Genomic DNA, 16,704 nt, shown 5'->3' on the forward strand with positions numbered 1-16,704 from the left:
CAGGCACCACTAGCAGAACTAACAAAGAGCACAGAACAGGCAAGAACATGCACTTCAACGTTCCTTCCTAAAACACTGTGATTGGAGAGCCCTGGTAAAGTTGTTCCTTCTGATTAGAAGCTGTAATGTCAATCACAAAAGCGCTCTCTCTTCTCACTCTCCCCATCTTGGCATTTTCCTTGTACTAAAATGTTGGGGAGAAATGCTGCAATTTTTGCAGGCATACTGACCATTTGACTTCAAATTTCCAGATGAGGTTTTGGGAGGACCCATATTCATTTTAAAGTGCTGCAGAGGGAGCCCCACTTTGCCTCAGACAAGTCCTGAATCTCTCTGAATTGGTCCGATTTGGCTCGAGATGCAGGGTTTGTCTGAATCCAATGCACATATGGGTATAAACACCTACCATGATGTTTAAAAGAAAAACAGCCTAATTATTTGCATGTTTGCTCAAAAGCAAGTCCAACTGTGTTCAGTAGGCCTTACTCCCAGTTAAGTAGATATAGGATTACAACCCTGAATGACTACATTAGATTAATTCTAATAGGCCTACTCAGGAAATATATTTGTCAAAACAAAATATACCAGTTTTTGCAAACTATCATTACTGGTGTATATTAATTTAGTATTTGCCTGTAGAACAAAAGTTCAAAGCTTAAACTGTTCTTTAAAAGCTGTCCAGAAATGTCTTTCTCTGGGCCCAAGGCAATTCTAAGCCATCCAAAGCTTAATAGAGAGCAGTTCGCATACATTTCAACAAAGAAGCTCCTTCCAGAGACGCACAATAGAGGAAAAGCTACTGGAATAGATGGGTGTGTTCTGTGAGCAGATGAGATTTCCTGTGGGAAAGCCATGATCAGGGGAAAAACTTTATGCAGCATTTTCTCACATCATGATTTGAGCACTTTCTTACTTTAGTATATAAAACTCTGGATGAAACAACTAGATAATTCCTCAAACACTGCGTGCAAAAACGGCAATATTCCCCCCCCCCATCTTTCCATACGACGATCAAGACCAGGCCTAGACTAAATGGCACGCCAGGCAAAGAGTGTCTTTAGCACCCCTCTGTCTATTCGGCTTTTAAATACTTTATATTTATTGCATTTGTAGCCCAGTTTATGATGTCAGTGCATTATCTGCATGCATAATTTATCCTTCTAATATAAGGTGATAAATCTGCACACAGGAATTTGTAAATCAGTTCATGCTATATCCAGGGTTCTCAAAGCTTCGTTGGTCCACAAACTTCATTCAGGTGGCCTGCGGTGTGTCTGTAAAATACAATTAAACATCATACAGCATCTAACATCATATATTACAATTGCTACAATATGCAGAAAAATCATTCAGTTAGTCCACCAAGACCCTCAGCAATTTTCAAGTATTCTGGGGGGGGGGGGAAGGTTAGGAAACTACAGTGCTATATGAACTGCTTGTGCAGGTTATTCCAGCTGTTGAGAAGAGTACATAGGCATCCCCAAAGCATTGGTACCCTCCCCATGTCCAGCACCCTAGGTGTCCATCTGGATCACCTGCCCTTAATTCATTCTCTCAGAAACCTTGCAAGTTGCCAATGGACAACTGAGAGTGAGAGTCTATGATTGGGCAAAACCCTTAAAGAAACTATGGTTAAGCAGGTATTTGAATCCCACTCTAGTCCAGCATATCTTTGCACAGTGGGAACTCTTCACAAATACCCAGGTCATAGAATCTTAGGGCACTGCTCAACTAACCCATCAAATCAGCACAAAGTATAATTAGACTTCCCCCCCTCCACCTGTGTGTGCCCTGCACCTTCCTCAGAACTGCTTCAGAGGGTTTGAGGGAACCCCTAGAACAGAGTTAAGGGGGGCATAGGGAAAGAGACAGGGGGAGCTCTGTTGCACAAGCAGAAATCCTTGCTTTGACAGAACTACGTTGTTGGGACTACAACCCAGTGAAATGAAGAGTCCCTTGTAGGCCAGGAGTGAGGAACCTGTGGCCCTCCAGATGTTGCTGAGCTACAACTCCCATAAGCCTAGCAAACATGGCCAATGAACAGGGGTGGTGGGAGTTGTAGTTCAGCAACATCTGGAGGGCCACAGGTTCCCCACACCTGTTTTAGGCCACCTAGTTCAACCCCATCTTCCGGCACTATCTCATGTTGCATTTTGGATAGTCTATTCATAAGGGTTTCATGATAAGTAGTATTCAGACATGGTTTAACATTGCCTTCCTCTGAGTCTGGATGCATCTTAGTCCAACACGAGATAATGTTGGAAGATGAGACCCCCAGATCAGATGACACTCAGCAAGCTACTGGGAAAGAACAATGGACAAGTACAAGTAGTGCTGTGACTAATGATGCAACTGAATCAAAGCCGAATGGAAGCCCAGAGGCTGATAGGCACAGATGCGAAAGGACAGTCCAGAGTTGTACAACATACACAATAGGAACATGGGATGTGAGAAGCATGCATCAGGGAAAGTTAGAAATTGTCAAGCAAGAAATGGAATGTATCAACATTACAATCCTTGACGTGAGTGAATTAAAACGGACGGGAATGGGACATTTTCAATTAGGCAACTACAAAATATTTTATGCAGGAAACGAGAAATTAAGAAGAAACAGCGTTGCTTTAATAGTGAGAAGTGATGTAGCAAAACCAATTAGGAGCTACAATGCAAGGTCTGAGCGAGTGATATCAATGAGATTAAGCGGGAAACCTATTAACATCACCATCATCCAAGTCTATGCTCCAATGGCAAACACAGAAGAAGAGGAATTGGAGAGATTTTACGCAGAAGTACAGGAAAAAATTGATCACACACCAAAGCAAGATGTTTTGATAATCATGGGGAACTGGAATACAAAAGTAGAAAACAGAGAAGAACTAGGAATTGTGGGGAAATGGGACTTAGGAGATAGAAGTGAAGCAGGAGAAAGACATTGAATTCTGTGAAGCCAACAATTTGTTTCTTGAGAACACATTTTTTGAGCAACCGAAAAGACGACTGTACACATGGACATCACCAAATGGTCAATATAGGAATCAAATTGATTATATAATTGGTAGCAGAAGATGGAGAAGTACCATACTTTCTGCAAAAGCAAGACCAGGAGCAGACTGTGGTACAGATCATGAACTGGTCGTATCGAAAATCAGAGTAAAGCTAAAGAAGAAGAACAAAGCACTCATAATGCCAAAATACAATTTAAATATCCTCAAAGAATATAAAGTTCAAATAAGGAACAGATTTGAGGCTTTAAACTTAGTTGATACAGAACCAGATGAACTATGGATCGAAGACAGAGACATTATCAGGAAAGAATGCAAAAAGACAATACCTCTAGTTAAAAAGAGAGAAAGACCTCAATGGATGACTGATGGAACTCTTAAAATGGTTAAAGAGAGAAGGAAAACAAAAGGAGACAGAAACATGGTCAGAACCCTAAGTGGAATAATACAGCGACTAGTACGTAGGGACAAAGAAAACTATTATAATAGCTGTTATATAAAAAATAGAAGATGAGAACAAAAAGGGAAGAACAATTCCAAAAGATTAGAGAAATGAAAGGGAAATTTATACCAAGAGTAGGGATGTTGAATAATCAACAGGGGAACACACTGACTGACCAAGATGAAATAAAAGGAAGATGGAAGCAATACACTGAAGAACTCTATAAAAGAGATGCAAGAATGACAAATTCATTCACGGAGGAACCATATAATGAAGAACAAGAAATTTTAGAATGTTAGGTGGAAACTGCTCTTAAAATACTTGGAAGAAACAAATCACCTGGAACAGATGGCATACCAATGGAGTTGCTACAAGCTACTGAGACTGAATCTGTCCAAATTTTGACAAAAAATTGTCAACAAATATGGAAAGAAACCAATGGCTTACAGACTGGAAGTGTTCAATATACATCCCAATTCCAAAGAAAGGGAATCTCAGAGAATGCAGTAATTATCGAACTATTGCCTTAATATCCCATGCAAGTAAAGTAATGCTCAAGATTCTACAACAAAGCTCTTACCATATATGGAGCGAGAAATGCCAGATGTCCAAGCTGGATTTAGAAAGGGAAGAGGCATCAGAGACCATATCGCAAACATACGTTGGATAATGGAGCAAGGAATTTCAGAAGGAAATCACTCTGTGCTTTATAGATTACAGCAAAGACTTCGATTGTGTAGATCATGAAAAACTATGGAATGCTATAGAAGAAATGGGGTGCCACAGCATCTGATTATTCTGATGCGCAACCCAGACTCTGGAGAAGAGGCTACTGTTAAGGACAGAATACAGAGAAACCAATTGGTTCCCAATCAAAAACGATATGAGACAGGGGTGCATTTTATTACCCTATTTGTTTAATCTATATGCAGAACATATCATATGGAAAGTGGGATTGGATAAAGATGACGGATGTGTGAAAAATGGAGGGAGAAATATCAATCATTTAAGATATGCAGACGATACCATACTACTGGCAGAAACTAGCAATGATTTCAAACAAATGCTGATGAAAGTTGAAGAAAACACAAAAGCAGGACTACAGCTGAATGTCAAGAAGACTAAAGTAATGACAACAGAAGATTTATGTAACTTTAAAGTTGACAATGAGGACATTGAACTTGTCAAGAATTATTAATACCTCGGCACAGTCATTAACCAAAATGGAGACAATAGTCAAGAAATCAGAAGAAGGCTAGGACTGGGGAGGGCAGTTATGAGAGAACTAGAAAAGGTCGTCAAATGCAAAGATGTATCACTGAACACTAAAGTCAGGATCATTCAGACCATGGTATTCCTGATCTCTATGTATGGATGTGAAAGTTGACAGTGAAAAACGTGGATAAGAGAAAAATCAACTCCTTTGAAATGTGGTGGTGGAGGAGAGCTTTATGCATTCCATGGACTGCAAAAAAGATAAATAATTGGGTGTTAGAACAAATTAAACCAGAACTATCACTAGAAGCTAAACTGATGAAATTGAGGTTATCATACTTTGGACACATAAGAAGAAGACATGACTCACTAGAAAAGACAATAATGCTGGAAAAAACAGAAGGGAGTAGAAAAAGAGGAAGTCCAAACAAGAGATGGATTGATTCCATAAGGGAAGCCACAGACCTGAACTTACAAGATCTGAACAGGGTGGTTTATAACAGATGCTATTGGAAGTCACTGATTCATAGAGTCACTATAAGTCGTAATCAACTTGAAGGCACATAACAACACGTCCAATCCCTTGCTCAGTGCAGGAAATCCAGAGCTAGAACTGTCCAGTCTCTACATGAAGAGCTCCAGTGAGGAAGAGCCCACCACCCCTCTAGGTAATTTTTTTCATTGCCGAGCTGCTCTTATCATCAACAAGTTTCACCTAATGTTCAACTCAAATCTACCCTCCTTTAATTTCAACCTGTTAGATCTGGGTAGCAGAGAGTAAGCCATAGGTTATGTGGCAGCCTTTCAGGTATTTAAAGAGTGCTATCATGTCCCTCCTCAGTCCTCTCTTTTCTCAACTAAACATACTTCATTCTTTCAGCCCAGATATGATATTCTGAATGCACAAGAGCTTCTCCATTTACTTTAATGGAGAAGCAGCCCGGGAGGCACTTTACCCTGTGTGCACAGAGCTCTCCCACTATTAAAGTGACTGGGGAAGTTGCTTCCATGGTAGCTCTGTTAGAATATCCAAGTCCCTCGACAGTATTGGACCAGGAGCAAGACCTCCCTTGCCTAAGTCCAGCAATCAATACATTGGACCACCCTGGCTGTCATATGGAATATAATGTACTATAAGTTCATTGATGTCAATGGGACCACTTTGAAGTAAGAGAAACAGTCTCAACAGTTCCAACAAAAGGGATAATTGAGTGTTCAGAAACTAGTTGTTGAAGGCAATGCCACAATGACTCCGACTACAAGAAGTTACAATGTCACAGACAACAAACAAGTGGAAAGATTTCTGTGGTGCAGGAATACTGTTACAGTGTGGATTTAGTCATGGCTTTTGCACTCTGCAGCCCTGTCAATCATATTTGGGTTTTGATAAAGTCGATGGTAGAGGCATGCATTGGGCTGAACAGAATCCTGAATCAAGAACTGTGTTTCACACAGATTCAGGGCTTGCCTGAGTCAAAGTGGGATCTCTCCAAAGTGCCCTGAAGTTCCAAGACAGGACCTTGGAAGCGATTTGGGGCCATCTGGAGATTCAGAGGTTTAAAATAGCTGTCTGAGAGTATATCTGCCAAAACTGAAACATTTCTTCCCAAACTTGCCATATACTGTAACTCCAGGGTGAGGAGGTCGCCCTCCCTCCTTCATCATAGCCCCCTAGTCCCTGCACCCAACCTTCTGAAATTATGCAAGTTACTTTCCTATGGAGACTTTTATGATGTGTGCCGCTTTCATTATACAGCTGTGCCTCGGCCACATGACTGCAAGCAAGCTATCATCTTTGAGTCATGGTGCCACTGTCTGCAAAACAGTCATTTTGAATTGGACTCCCAGAACCCACAAACAGTGCCCCACATAAGGCCAGCTCTACCATTAGGCAGTGTCAGGTGGGTGCCTCAGGCAGCAGACACTGGGAGGCAGGGAACAGCGGAAAGGTGCTGGAGCTTTGTGTGCCAGGTAGCCTGCCCTACATCTCCTCAGCTAGCCTGCTGCCCTTAGGTGTAGGGCAGAATACTATCCCATTGCCAAGGGTGAAGTAAGAGTCAATGCCGAGTCCAATAATCTTCGGTGTTGGGAAGGGGGGCCATGCCATCTTGACTTCACCTCGGGCAACCAAATATCCTGGACCAGTCCCCGCTCCATAAACACAATCAGGCTTTCCCACTGACTTCATCTGCTTGCGCTCCTGAATAGTGGCTCCTTAGGGTAGGTGGATGTGATCTCTTTGCACACATAAGAGGAACATTAGAGACAAATCGATAACACCTTATACTGTTGTAAGGATTTCTAAAAAATGAGAGAGAGAGAGAGAGAGGGAGAGAGAGAGAGAGAGAGAGAGTTAAGGTAAAAGACTGCATGTTTATAACAGAGGTAAGTTTTCATTCCGACTGTAAAATATATAAATGGACTCTTATAACCATGCACAGGTCAAATGCCCATGAAACATACACAGGAGGGACACTTTGATAGTACAAAGACCAGGCACATTGCCAGAATTTCCAGCTCAGCTTTTGCCCCTGTGCCACATGCTCACAGATCCAGTATACAGGATGTGTGAATCCTCTCAACATCTCATTCCAGCTTAGAAAAAAGAGAAATTCAAAAAATGTCAAAAAAACCCTCAGAAGGGCATAGCTGTATGAACACTTGATGTCAAAATGCATCTGTCCTTAGTACAGAGAAAGAAATTGCTTCTCATTTCCCATGCAGCAAACCACTGCTTAGGGGCTGGCAGCCCAACTTGTATTTTATTTTCCAAGGATTAAGATTACATTTGTGGCAGCAGGACACTGCAGCACATTTCCCCTCCAGGTACCACCTTCAAGGGCTGCAGAAACTGCTCACAGGGCCAGCCCTGTCATTAGGCTGCATGAGATGACTGTGTAAAGCAGCTGGTTTGAGCTGTCATGAAATAGCAGCATGCTGTTAGTTATTTCATTTACTGCTGACGGCAGTAAAATCTTTGGGGCCTTTCTGCTCTGGGTGCCAAAACGATGTGACTGGCCTTGGGCACTAGGCACCTTGACTGGGGGTTGGGGTGGTGCCATGGGGCACTTTGGGCTGGTCCTTTTGAGCAGAAAAGGGTTAGGATGAGTCTTAAAAGCAAGCAACAAAGGACTATGGTAACAATAGATTTTAAACAGAATTTGAATAGTAGCAGGAGAAGGTAGATGATTGTTTCAGATAGGCTGGGAGGAGTGGTGGAGAGTCCAGTGTGGCTTGTTGGGATCTAGCACCAGTTAATAGCTGAAGAGGATTGTGGTTCATGGAGATCCGTTGATGGAAGTGGGAGAACAAGAGACTGCCAACTTCTTCACACTCCCAAGAGCCAATGAAGAGGCTTCTGGGAGGGATCACATGCCACAGGTGCTCCAGAGCCCAATGTGAAGTGGGACAAGGGACACTGTAGTATTTCACTAAACTCTTTCAAAACTGTAAAGGCCTGCCCTGATTTTTCCCTGCATTGCTCATATGGATTGGGGCCACAGTTGTAGCCCATCCTGACGTTGGGTCTTCTTCTTAAAAATAACTGCACATTGAGTGTAGCTGTCTGTATAGGAAGTCCAATGTGCGAGCAATTCCTCACTTGGGGCTACCATGCAATTGCGACTATTGGCTATGTGGGTGTCTCTATAGTGCAGAACCCCTACACATGAACAGGCACTCACATATTGGCCTTCCTATTCAGACGACCCTCAAGGAACAGTTGGGGGCAGGGGCAGGGGCAGGGGCACTGGAGGTGGGGCAGGACTAAAAGTGTCATGCCCTGTACATGAGGAACACATGCTTAGGGCTAATGTAAAAGTTGATTCTGGAAGGTGGTTTTGGCTCTTATATGCATAGTCCTGAATCTGAAGCAGGCCCTGAGTTCCACCCCAGTGCTTATGGGCAATGCTGCTCAGATATGGGGCTAAGCAAGAACGAAGCAGTCTGGTTTCAAAGACCAGAACTGGCTCCTGAGAGGCTGCTCTTGCAAAAATGGAAGGCCCAAATCAGACTGACCTCGTGACTTCTTGAACCTTGCAGCCAGTGACTGGTTTGAAAAGAGAGAATCCAGACGAATTTGAAGATAGCTGTCAGGGCTTTCCCGACATTTTAGGGGACTGAGATGGTGTGGAACCCAGGGGTGTAGTTGTCCATGGTCTTGGGGAGTCTTAGACCCTTTACATTTTTGGGAGCAGGGTCCCTGTGTCTCCAGTGTCCTACGAGGCAATCAGCATGAAAGGCGAATATGCTAGCCACTGAGTAGAGTAGAAGTTTTCTAACTTGCTTCTTTCCTGCTGATTGGAGCCAATCAGAGTGAAAGGAGGTGAGTCACCCACTGAGAAGACTCTTCTCAATAGCTAACACTCTCCCCTTTCATGCTGATTGGCTGCTAGGTACATCTGTTGTTGTGGGGGAAGGCATTAACAAGGGCCCCATTCTCAACCCAGCAGCAAAAGAAAAAAAGGGGGGAGGTGTGTTGCTGTGAGTATCATGAAGGGACCTGCACTTCTGAATTTGCCACTACATGACTGGTGAAACCTCTCATTACCTGGGGCAGCTGTTCACAACTCTCAAAAAATGGTCCCTCTTTTCCCCCTTGTCCCCCCTCCCCTTATTCTTTCTCTCACTCCACTTTTTTATTTATTTGTTGATTTAGTTAAGTGTGCCTCCTGTGATTTAGTCATCTGGAGGATGGCGCTCTGGGAGGGCAGAAAAAGGCATTTGAAGGGGAAGCAGTTTAATAGGAAATGGCAAGATTGCTTTTATTCTGGTCCTAATGTTTTGGAATGCAAGTTCTTTTTATTGTATTGTTATATTTCAAATAAAAACAACCTGTGAATAAAACAAAAGTAGATTCCCATTCGAACCAGTGAGCTTTGTTTAGGGATGTACACACTTTTTGGAAGGCAAGATAAGCTCCAATCTGTTACCTCTGCAAAAAGGGAGGGGGGAAATTAACCTCGCTCTGCTTCCAGGTGCTGGTGCAGACAGATTTTCATGAATTCCTAACTAGCAAATAATTGTGCTCTGTAGCGTGGATAACCACTAAGAAACCACTCCCAACCATTTATCATTTGCTTTTGATTTATGCCCATGAAAATAGGCACACAGTCCAGTTCCTTCTGAATATATTGCCTTTGAAAACAGTAACCAGAATACAGCTGTTGATGAAAAGGGTATTTGTCTAACTACCACAATGTACATTCATAGAGTCTCTCCCCCAGCCCGCTCCACATCTCCTTTGCGTTGTTTTCTTTCTGTTGCACTTCCAGTATGTTATGTTCTCATTTCAAGATCCCTTACCTACCAGAGTACTACATGAGAATTTAGAAGACAGCAAGTCAATAGCCGAGGAATCATTCCTGCCTTTCTGTTTTCCGAGCAGTTCAAACAATTTTGATTAGAATTGTTTTCCGGCAGGCCCACAAAGATACAGGGTTGCATTCAATAGAGGCTTTGCACTAGCAGAGTGTACTTGAACAAGGCAACATACCTGATTTTCGCAACATGAACCTGCTGCATGAGGCCAGTGGTCCATGTAGTCCAGCATCCTGTTCTCACAGTGGCCAACCAGATGCCCATGGGAAGCTCACAAGCAGGACCTGAGTACAAGAGCCCTCTCCCCTCCTGTGGCTTCCGGCAACTGGTGTTCAGAAGCATGCTGCCTTCAACCTTGGAGGCAGAACATAGCCATCATGGCTAGTAGCCATTTTCAGTGTTTTCTCCTACATACTGCTGATCTCCGTGCCATATCCTATGTGGCAATGGTGGGGAACCTTCTCCAGACTGAGGGGCACATTTCTCTCTGGGCAACCTTCTGTAGGCCACATGCTAGTGGTGGGCAGGGCCAGAGGCAAAAGCGGAGGAAGCAACCAATGCAAATTTTACCTTTGCACAGTAGGCTAGTTTCTATACACACACACACACCTCTCTATGTCCCTCCAAGCAGCCAGAGTTCAGCTGAAACTCAACTGTAAATATCAAAAGACATCCTTGATATAGCTAGCAATTTTAACTACTTATTTCATTACACAACTGTAACTGGTGGGTAGTAAAATTCTACTTGCAGGTTACTACAGATGACCAATCTAACCTAGGGTGATAGAACTCCATCCCAGGTTAGTTAATCCAGAGTAAGGCCAAGATAGTTTGCTGTCTGAGGCGGAGCAGCAAATTCCTCCACCCAACCACCCCTTCACTTTGCAATCATGGAGCAGAGCGCCGAGGTTTGATTGAGTTATTTTGAGACTTGAGGCAGAAAATCCCACAAGTGTCCCCCTCTCTGGGAGTAAAAAAATGCAATAATAAATTATGTGACTAAGATTGATATCCAGTGTTAGTTATACTCAAAGTAGAGCCATTAAAACCAATAGCCATCTGAAGTCCATTGATTTCCACTGGTCTAATCTAGAATTGGTCTTAGTTGGGTATTACCCTAACAATTTAAATAACAATAAATTAAATAACTCACAATGAGGTGAAAAACAAGGCTCTTTGACAAGAAAGTGATTTTGCATGATGCAGTCATTTTTTATTAATTCAAAAACCCTTCCAATTAAAAAAAAACCCTCCAATTACCAATAAATCTAGTCTCCTCTTTTTTTTCCCCTCCACACCATTTCTTTCTAGGTCTCTCTAGCCATTCTCACTCATTGTGAAATAAGAAACCTCTCTTGAACTTTCATATGCTTTCATAACTTGTGGAACTAATGTATGACACAAAACATGTTCTTGGACAGTTTGCTGGTAGGCCTCTGAACTCCTGCCTTGCTGGTGGTCAGTTCACATTTGCTCGAGGATTTATTTCCGTCCTGCCAGTTCAACTTAAGCGAAGGGGGAATTCCAAACACTGTTTGTTTAGGAAGCCATATCTTTGCAGAGATCAGTATGCACCGAAAGCAAAACCTGCAGATAGGAAGCAGAAACTTAAGAAACTTTCAACGGGAAAGAGAAAGGTAGGAGGAGGACTCCCCAGTCATCAACACAGGGCTGCAAAAGCTGCACCTAAAATGGCCAGATCTTCAATATTTCCAGATATAAAGTGCCATCTCAAGCACTATCATGCTGAGGAAAGGATGAAGGCCTCTGTCTGACTTTAGTTGCATGCACACATTAGTAGCATTGGATTAGGATGTGAATCCACAAGCATCAGTGTCAACAGGGAACAGCTGCCAGATGTGATCTGCCTCCATATTGGATGTGCACAATGAAGTCTGTTTTTGCTCAGGGAAGGATCTCCCTTGCTGTATTGGGAAAACTCTTTTCAAATAAGACCCCAGAGATGTGTACATGGCACCTCATCAAATTTAATTTAGTCCTCAGTGATAAGATGACTAAGGAAACAGTCAATATGTTTGTAGGCATTTCTGTTGCCAATTATTACTCACTTCTTATTTTAGTTTAAAAGCTAGCCCGCTTTGGTTAGATGGGGTTTATCTGTTTCTCTTTCCTTATCTGAGAAAAGCATTTGTACCTGAAATCAAACAAGGTATAGGGAAACAACCAGTGGTGACTAGTGCCCATTGGAACAGGTAGGGTGGAAGGCAGGAAGGCCAACAGTAGAAGGAGCCAGAGCCAATAACAGAACATTCTCCCCCTCTCCTCCTCCTCCATGCTCCCTAAATCTGATTTGGGGGTCACCCCAACCCTCTGGAGCAGATTTGGGGTCACCATGAGGGTAAGAGATGGGGAATCCAATTGTACTAATGCTAATCCTTGCACCAGCACGACTATTTACTAGCATACTGCCCTGAAGTTGGTGGGCCAGCGCTGCATTTGCCCTAATGGACCAACCTTCCCTGGGAACAACCGTCAGTCCCAGACTCTGTCTTATCGCTCCCTTTCTTTTTCTCCAACTCTTCATAAGGGTTAGAAGAAAGGAACGCCCTTATTTTCCACTTCAAATTATTCTCTATAATAGCAAACTTGTTTATCTGAGATAATCTTGAATAATTTTGCAACCTTATATAATGTTATGGAGAAATGCAAGTAGACCACCAGTGCAAATGCCTTTGTAAATGCAAAGTTTAGTATAGATATGTTCCTGACCATGCTTATGTGGAACTTTTGTGCATGTAGACCTGTTTCCTATCAGTAGAAGCTAAAATGATGAAACTGAGGTTATCATACTTTGGACACATAATGAGAAGACATGAGTCACTAGAAAAGACAATAATGCTGGGAAAAACAGAAGGGAGTAGAAAAAGAGGAAGGCCAAACAAGAGATAGATTGATTCCATAAAGGAAGCCACAGACCTGTACTTACAAGATCTGAACAGGGTGGTTTATAACAAATGCTACTGGAGGTTGCTGATTCATGGGGTTGCCATAAGTCATAATCAATTTGAAGGCACATAACACAGAGAGACCTTTTTACACCTGCATGACATCCTATTTTGGATTGCAACCTTCAGGATTATTTATCCAAACACACATACATACAATTATTCTAATCCATCAAGGGAGAACCACAGACACATATTATGGAGGTGCTCCTCTGAATAAGATGTCCAGGAGATAGTCTGCTTGGTTTAACTGGACCATAGACTTGGATTTAAGGCAGTTTCGGGGCAATTCCCTTGCCTATTTTTAAGACAGCGGTTGTGGGATGAAATGGATATAAGGAGAGTTTTTCCAGATTTTGGCACAGTGAACAAGGCTTGTGGCTGAACACACCACTTGCCACTTCCTACAGCTGTGAAGAAGCTCTCCAAAGATCTGCTCACTGTACCAATATCCACCATTTAAAAAACAAAATAAATTATGTGCATGCATTCATCACCTCCACATCTCAATGCTTTGTGCACAGATTTCAGGACTGCAACCAGTGTCTTAACTAGTTCATAATTCCCGTTTTAGAATTTAGAGATGGCTAGAATTGCTTTGGGCTTTAAGAAATTTACAGTGTTCTAATTTCTTAAATTCTGCTCTTAATGTATCATTTAAGAATGTTTTATGAATCACAATGAGGAAATGTTTAAACTGAAATATTTTAATAGTATTGTAATTTCTGATATTTCAGATGAAATGCCCAACAAAAAATTAGACTTTCAGCATAGCTAGGGAAAAACTAGTAACTTTCCCCCCCTATATTGTAGACATTAGAGTAAGTTCTTAATTTCGGCAGAAAACTCTGCTAGTTGCAGGTTGACAGTACTTTAATAAAAGATTCAAAAAGTATGATGGAAAAACAAAACAAAAAACCCAGAGGATTAAAAAACATTCAAGCTAAGGTTTTACTGTGGACAAATATACAGCTTTTTTTAATGCCATTTTAAGAGCTCTGTGGAAAAGCCTATCACTGCTTTTAGTTTATCTTACCAGACCTTCATACTACATGCACTTTGTTAGATATTTTAGTCTCAATGTTATAGACTGATGATCTAACCTTATACTGTAGTTGGTAGTCTTTCTCCAAATTCTTGCAGGGGTTTTTTCAATTAAAAAAATGAGCTTTTAGCTCACCTCATCCAAAGAGCTCCAGACAGGCAATGGTTAGCCAATTATTCTACCATATCCCAATTTCACACTATTTCTAGCACTCACTCATATGCCATGTGATTTTAGATGGGAATTTATCCTACTGATATTCAGTATTTTATAAATAAAACATTATTTAACATTAACACAGACTTTTTTGTTGCAAGACTGCAGTTTTAAAGAAATTCTTCAGATATTTTTAACCTACTGTCAAGGTAAGAAAGCGATCAAGAACTCAGCGGATAAATTTGGTCAAATCATCTCCCTTCTGTCTGTAGCAGTTTTGCTGCTGCTTCAGATACACAAATTTGTTAATTTTCCTATTAGAAAGAATTTGAACACACTCCAGTCCCTCCATAAATGCTGACCTATAGAACTGGAGGTCGATGTTTTTGCAATAAATAACACTGGTCAATATACAAGTGAAGAAAAATGGAACCAGATGTGAGTAATCGGACCACAGTAATTGCATTTACCCAGAAGTGCTATTTTAAAGCACACTACATGTTGATCTTCTGTTTTTGTGGCATAAGACATTCTTGGCACCCAAAGAGCGAGGTTGAGTACATTAGACTAGCCTTTTTGAAAAATAAAGCTATCAGGTTTGCTGAGGTGGCAAAGATTTCAAGAAATCAACTGTGGAGTGGACCAGGTTTCTGTTGGTGAATGTGTGTGTGTGTGTGTGTCCTTAGCTGTGTGATGTTAGTCAAAGTAACTGTCCTGGTACTTTTGAAATCAGTAAAACTGATTCATACAGGATTTCTGAATTCACAGCCACAGATCACTAAATTTTTAAGGCGGCATACAAGAAACTAAATTCATATAGGGTTATGGTTTTGTTTTTTAAAAAAGCAAACTTTGGCAAATGTGAATACAAAGTATGGATGGCCGCCAATGAGTGCACAAAGGCAGAGCCAGTGAAAAATAAAATATCATATTGGTTCCTAAGAGTAGAAGCCCGTGTGGTGGAGTGGAGCTACAGAGCCACCCTCCTGACACTGGTGTCCCTGCAGCTTATCTGGACTGGGCTGCAGCAGGGTGGTAGCGGGATAGAGCTACATGGGTGTACCAGTAGAGCAAATCTACCATCCCTGCCAGTGCACCTAAAGAGCCCTGATCTTGCCACCGCCACCCAGCCCCCCCCCCAGGTAATCTGAAGAGATGCCAATGCAGGGAGGGTGGCTCCACAGCTCAGTTCCACTGCACCAGCCACTACCAGTTCCTAGTGTCAAAGCTGCCACTGGAGGAGTATATATGTACCTGCAGGACTCTTCAAGTCAAGACGCAACATACACACAGAAATGGTAATGGAAACGTTTGCGGCTTCTACATCTGTCTCTGCTTTAGAAGATCATTACCTCCTCCTTTCAAAATCTTAGCTATAGCCTGTTGACTACTAGATTACCAATCCAGCAAAGCAATGGCAGCTTGACTGGACTGTAAGTATCGGATTAATTTTCATTTGTATCCATATAATCAGGGCCAGCAACCAGAGGGCAGCCAGTTTGGGTCCTGGCCGAGGGCATCTGTGGCCCATAGGGGCCCCTACTTAGGGTAGGAGGGTGGCACTCCTGTTCCATGATCCACAGTAGCATCAGGTCCTGCAACTTGACCCTGCCACGTTTTGCAGAGAGGGAACTCCCAGGCAACCCTCCAATGCAAACAGGGTCTTCAATAAGTCAGCATGCACACACACCCTACCTCTCCCATCAATGTGTGTGCATGCCTGCCATCATCCAAAATGGTGGCGGGGGCTTCCTTAAGGGGCTTATGCCCTCACTGCCATCTTGGTTGATGGCAGGCATGTGTGATATTCTCGCACGTCATTCACACAACACAAGAGGTAGGTGGGGCATGCGCTTTTTAGCCCCTCTACCTGCATCAGGGGGTGCTGGGCTATGGTGCCGTGGGCCCAGGGCAGGCTGGTGGCAAAGGGCCCAGTCATGCCTGGTGCCAGCCCTGCATATAATGAGTGTAATATCTGAAAAGCTTTAATGGCACACCCACTGGTGGGCTTGTTTGCATATATTCAACAACCAACATTCTAACCTCTTAAATATTTCCTGTAATTTAGGCTCATCCTATGGATCTTTCTTCTTTCCTGTTTAAAAGGCAACTTGCAATTTGAAATGAAGTCCAGTACAGCATGCGCAAAGCGGCCAGGGCTGCGCCGCTGTTTGGCAGGGGAAAGGAAGTTGAATCCTCCTGAACGGCCCATCAATCCAGTTTTAGCTTTCCAAAAAGGGATCAACTAACTGTTGACCAAGGGAAGGGAACTGCACAAGCAGGAACAGTTTGTTCATGTGGTTTCTCATCTAGCTAGAGATATACTCATGTATTGCCCCAGCTAGATCAGGGTAAAAACAGAAGCTCAGCATTCTCAAATTTCTTGTAGAATTTAACAGCAGCCTCCAGTTTCTATCAAGAATCTCCATCCTTAAGTTGCTAGATCTAAACACACATACCTGGGAGTAAGTCCCATTGAACTGAATGAAGCTTACTTCCAAGTAGAAATGTATAATCATGTACTGTAAAGCTTTTACATATACAGGTCTAAAAAAAATA

Source organism: Rhineura floridana, chromosome 3 (genome assembly GCF_030035675.1).
Source record: "Rhineura floridana isolate rRhiFlo1 chromosome 3, rRhiFlo1.hap2, whole genome shotgun sequence".
Taxonomy (NCBI): domain Eukaryota; kingdom Metazoa; phylum Chordata; class Lepidosauria; order Squamata; family Rhineuridae; genus Rhineura; species Rhineura floridana.